At 26.9% G+C, this 5843-nt stretch overlaps 1 pseudogene; it reads left to right on the forward strand.

The window, feature by feature from the left end:
* The first annotated feature begins 1168 nt into the window (after positions 1-1168).
* On the forward strand, positions 1169-2269 carry LOC147065052 (uncharacterized; annotated as a pseudogene).
* The last annotated feature ends 3574 nt before the right edge of the window (positions 2270-5843 follow it).

Below are 5843 nucleotides of genomic sequence, written 5' to 3' on the forward strand. Positions count from 1 at the left end.
GTGAGAAAAAGCAGCAAGGAAGTCTATTTGTAAAATAAAAGATCTCTATTACACCAAAAACTTCCGAAGCCATGAATCATGTTATGGTTGATATTGTTTGATCATCAAGATGGATAAAATACGGTAACATTAAACCAAGTGAAGAAAGTAAATTCTATTATATTCAAAACTTAAATGTGTTTTTTCGGGGAGTAAATAAAATGCCCACATTGTAACGAGGCCATGAAAGTAATCGACCAACTTGCAACGAGATGCAAGAAAGAGTTAGGGCATGATTGCACGCGAAGGCACAATGAAATCGTTCAATGTCTTCAATTCCTCCTATTAAGACAATACAACTTTAAGAAAACCAAAAAATTCTGAGCTCACTTGGTACAAGAGATCTGCAAAAACGAAAATTCAGAAATATTTGTTTTTGCAGATCTAAAGATAGATTCATATATCAATTAAACCAGACCAGATATTTATCTATACTATAAAAAAGAAAATATGATCACTAAAATTGAAATAGGGATAACTAGTCTTGACAACTTAACTAAGGTTGTGAATGAAAAATATGTGAAGTATGACATCTTGGAGAATGAAATTGGTTCAATTTACAAATGTAAAACAAGAATAATACCATAATTAATGACTTGGTATGGTGTGGTTTCAAAATTCCATAAAAAATATGTTAAGTTGTTAAAAATCCAGAGGGAAGTAGAATCATACTGCAAGCTATCACACACCGAAAGACACTTGAACTCATCTCATTTGAGAGAAGAAGAGCATCTGATGAATATAAATCAGGAAAGGTGTCAAAAGATACATTAAGGTGTTATGAAATGTTCCAAAAAGGCAGACTAAGTCTCAATAGATGGAATTGATAAAAATAAACTTAACCCATAAATAAAAAATAATGAGGTACCGTCCTAAAATAAGTATATTATGCAAACAATATAGCTTCTGTGAACATATTAAATATATTTATTTCTTATTTAGTCCCAAATAAATAAATTCATGATAGATGCCCATTTTGAAATAAGTATTAGGAAAATATGTTCTATGGAGCAATTTAATGTTTTTCTTGAACGATATTTGTGGTCTAAACATCAAATTACCCTATAAATAAATACATTTGATATTTATCTATTTCAATTTAATATTAGCAAATTAAATATCCCTTGAAATGGACCACAAAACGAAATACGATTTAATCACACGCAACCTTCAAGAAGTTATTGGTGATTCCGAACTCAAGGATATCATAAAAGAAAGAGATATAAAGATTTACTGGGGAACAGCAACAACAGGTAAACCTCACATCGCATATTTTCTTCCAATACTTAAAATAAGAGACTTTTTAATGGCAAATAGTCATGTAAAAATTTTGCTAGCTGATATTCATGCATTTCTAGATAATTTAAAAGCCCCTTTCGAGCAAATTGAAAATCGAACAATTTATTATGAAATAATAATTAAAGCCATGCTCAAAAGCCTTAATATTGAGATTGAAGTTAAAGACTTGAATTTAAATACAAAGCTAGAAGATCTCAATATTAATTCTAAGAAAACAAATGGACGGCTTGAATTCGTTAAAGGAAGTGATTTTCAAACATCTAGTAAATACACTATGGATCTTTTTAGAATATCTACTTTAACATCAGAACGGGATGCAAAAAAAGCTGGTGCACAAGTAGTAAAACAAGTTGATAATCCACTTTTATCATCGTTAATTTACCCTTCAATGCAAGCTCTTGATGAAGAATATTTAGATGTTGATGCTCAATTTGGCGGTGTAGATCAAAGAAAAATTTTTACGTATGCGATGAAGTATCTCCCCTTACTAAGTTATAAGAAGAGAATACATTTAATGAATTTTATGATTCCGGGACTTAATAGTGAAAAAATGAGTTCTTCCGATGTGTATAGTAAAATTGATCTTTGTGATTCGACTAAAGATATACAGAAAAAGATTAGAAAATGTTTTTGTGAAGAGGGAAACAAAGAAACAGGTTTGCTTTCTTTGCTCAAATTCATTATTTTCCCTATATATGCAATAAAAGAAAAACAGGTTGTTATTTTTTGTAAAGATCGTGATGATATTGTATTTGGTGATTACTTAGAATTAGAGTCTGATTTTGTTGCTAAAAATATACATCCAGCAGATTTAAAAAATAGTGTGTCGTTAATGATTGATGAAATTATCAAGCCAATTAGAGATGAAATGGAGAAACATGCAGATCTAGTTGAAGCAGCTTATTCAATTACAAATAAGAAAAATAAATAAATAAATTTAAACTAACGCTAATATACTATACTCTTAGGTCATCTAGGTTTTGCTGGGGGGAAAAGCATTAAAAATACAAAGCCCCCGACCCATAAAAAACTTTAACTTGCATTTAAAATACATATATTTATTATTCAAGAATCTCCCGCTTTATAAATCGATCTATTTTAATACTTGTTCTAAAAGGGTAGTTAGATAAAATAAATTAAGTAGTTTAAATAAACCTTTTATTTTATAGGTTAAGAAGATTTCGGAGAAAGGAAGATAGCCAAAAATACAAATACGACGTGCGCATGGAAAATCATTTAAATTTGCTCGAGAACTAAAACCAAAATTATAGCCATAAATATACCCCGTAAATAAATCTTTAAATTCTATTGGTTAATTTTGGTATTGTAGTTTATGATTTTCTCCTCTGAATAATGTGTTTATTTCCAATGACACGCCATGTCTATACCCTTATAAATATCCTCTTCTCTTACATTTTCTTCGATACTTCTCCTCTTTTCAAGACCTATTGTTTCAGGGTTTCCTCAATCCTATAGTTTGAAATAGGATAAATAAACCCGTAAATAAATTCAATTAACTACACAATACATATAGAATTGTAATTAGGCTATTCATTTTATAAACTTCAGGGTTGTGAAAGACACTTAAACGGATAATTTTTATAGAAGAAGGGTATCGATCAGTATCTAGCATGGGAAGAGATAGTAAAAAGTATTGTTGAAGTTTAAACCTAAAATTGTTTGTTTCGCGCAATGTGTTTGCAAATATAAAAGTAAAATCAAAAACAAACCCATAAATAAAAATAAAATCTAATTTATAGATTCATCGAAAGCATCTCTAGCCTAAAAGACAATGAATCAAAACTTTCACATACATAAATTTAAATTTCTTAATAGTTAACTAAATTTATATGTTTATGCTGCTACATAGATCCATCGTAGGATTTCGTTTGGATGAAAAGGTGCAAAAAGATAAAACCAAACACAAAGTAAATTTCATAAAGTTCATTATCTAGACAAAATTTTATCTCGTCAGACAATCAATAGTATTACGAAATGACCAAACATATTATTATATAGTAATGTTAATTTTTTCTCTACTGTAATATTTACCGCAACATATAGGATGCAATTAAATTTTTTAATATGATAATTTTATTTTTAGCTATTTAGATTATTTCAAGCAAAGCTTTAGATTTTACATGGTAAATTTTTGCCTAATACTTTTTTTTAGTAACATCTTATTTACAATTTTCACGAGTAAAATTTATAATTTCAAGACAAATCAATTCAAATGTTTTCCTCAATACTATTCTTTTGTGATTGCTTCTTTTTATTTAGGATTCCATACTTCTTTAAAAATACGACATAGTTTGTGGCTAAAAGTACAAATAATTAAATTATAATAAGAAATATGTGTGCCTAAAAAACAAGAATGGAATTTTAATATAATAAATTTTGACGTCTTCAAACAATTTTACATTCCAGTTTTGGGGAATGCTGTAAAAAATTTATGTATTAACTTTTAGAAAATAATGTTAATATAAACTTAATGCCATGTTCTTAATGTGGTTTCTAAATAGAAACATAAGAACATTCAAAAATATGAAATTTATAAAAATAGAAACATCGACTTTTCTTAGACTTATATATAATTCTAAATTCTAAAACCATAGCTGGGGTGGTCACAAAATATCATAAAAAATATTTTAAGGTGCTAAAAATCCCAGACGAAGTAGAAGCATACATGCAAGCTCACACACTCCGCAAGACACTTGAGCTCATCTCATTTGAGGGAAGAAGAGCAGTTGATGAAGATAGATCAGGGGAAGGTGTCAAAAGATGCATCAAGAAGTTGTGTAATATTCCCAAAACGCTGACTACGTCTAAATAGAATAAATCGATAAAAAGAAAATTAACCTATAAAAAAATATCTCACTAAAACCATTGAACTAAAAGATATGATAAATTTAAAAAATAATTTCTAAAATCCAATAATTTTTATAGAAAAAGCAGAAGTAACTAAAATCGAAAGGGAATTAAAATATGACAAGAAAAATATTTTTTTCATGTCTTGAATTTTTTATATAACGATTAAAATTAAAACATATTAGTTGGGATGGAGTAGTTACAAAATTCCGTAAAAATATGTTAAGGAGTTAAAAATCCAGGATGAATCTATAGCATGTATGCAAGCTCTCACACCCCGCAAGACACTTGAAGACATTACATCTGAAGAAGAAGAGCAGTTGATGTGATGGATCAGAGGAATGTGTCAAAATATGTATCAAGAAGTTGTGAAATGTTCACAATGGGCTAATTATGTCTCAATAGATAAATTAATAATAAGAAACTTAACCCATAAATAAAAAAATTGTAATACTGAAATTGACCTTATATATAATCTATGAATTGAATAATTAGTATTGTTAGAATGAGCAAGCTAGAGGCTATAAGAGAAAACATTTTTGATTTTTTCTTGTGTGTATTATGTTCATCTTTATATTGATCATTGTGTTTATAATTTTTTTAAATAAAAAGAAGAGGATGCATATAAAGTTATACATTTGTGAACCTTTTTATTTTATTAGTGTTGTTTTCAATTAGTTCATAACTCGATTTTTTAAAGTTTTTTTATAAAGATTAACATTTATAATTGATAAAATTATATACTTTTTGAATTTTCAGGTAAATTCACACAAAAAATACACTATATAAAATCATAAAACTTATTTAACTATAATAGTTTTGTGAAATTGTTGTCATTTATTTTTGAATCAAAGAAATTTACATCTTTTTCACATTAGAAAAGAAACCTCAAAAAATATATATATATACATATTTTACTTTAGAAATGATACATTAGAATGCATAAATAAATTCGATTTTGTAAGTTTAATCAAAAATTCACAAAATTAAAACCTGATTAAATTTATAAATTAATACATTTATATTCCATTTGGTAAAGTTCACTTGAATTAATATTTAGATAAGAAAGAAAATCATTTTCTAGACTTTTCCTATTTTAGATTAAAATAGAGCATATTTATAATAATCTTATTATAGAAAATTATATATTAAACTATAGAAAAGGTATTAATTTCCGTATTTATATGCTTTAAAAATAAAATCTATGAATTCTTACTTTTATTTTTTTTCTAGCTTTATTATATGTGATAAAATCTTAAGAAAAGCCCATAATGAAAACAAAGAAATATTACGAAGCGTATGTAAAAAAAATAAACATCTATTCAATACACTTTTGAATCAACACATTTTTTGTTCAAGAATAATAAATGATGGTTCGATGGATGCTTTAAAAACTGTAATATTTGATCAAGTAGATAAACAGAAACTTAGAATGAAATTATTTCACACTTGTGGAAAAATAGATTCACGTCAGTTCGAAAATGAATGTAAAGATTTCCTAGAATATGTATTTTTTAAAAGCTCTATAACTTTTTTCAGTGAGAAAAAAAACAGCGAGGTTACAAAAAATAAAAGGATAAAAAGTTTGCTAAATGAGTTTGATAATCATAACAGCAAATATAATTTTAATGTGTATT

This window comes from Rhyacophila brunnea, unplaced genomic scaffold (assembly GCF_057557595.1).
Source record: "Rhyacophila brunnea isolate RB1 unplaced genomic scaffold, BYU_Rbru_1.0 scaffold_60, whole genome shotgun sequence".
Classification (NCBI taxonomy): Eukaryota; Metazoa; Arthropoda; class Insecta; order Trichoptera; family Rhyacophilidae; genus Rhyacophila; species Rhyacophila brunnea.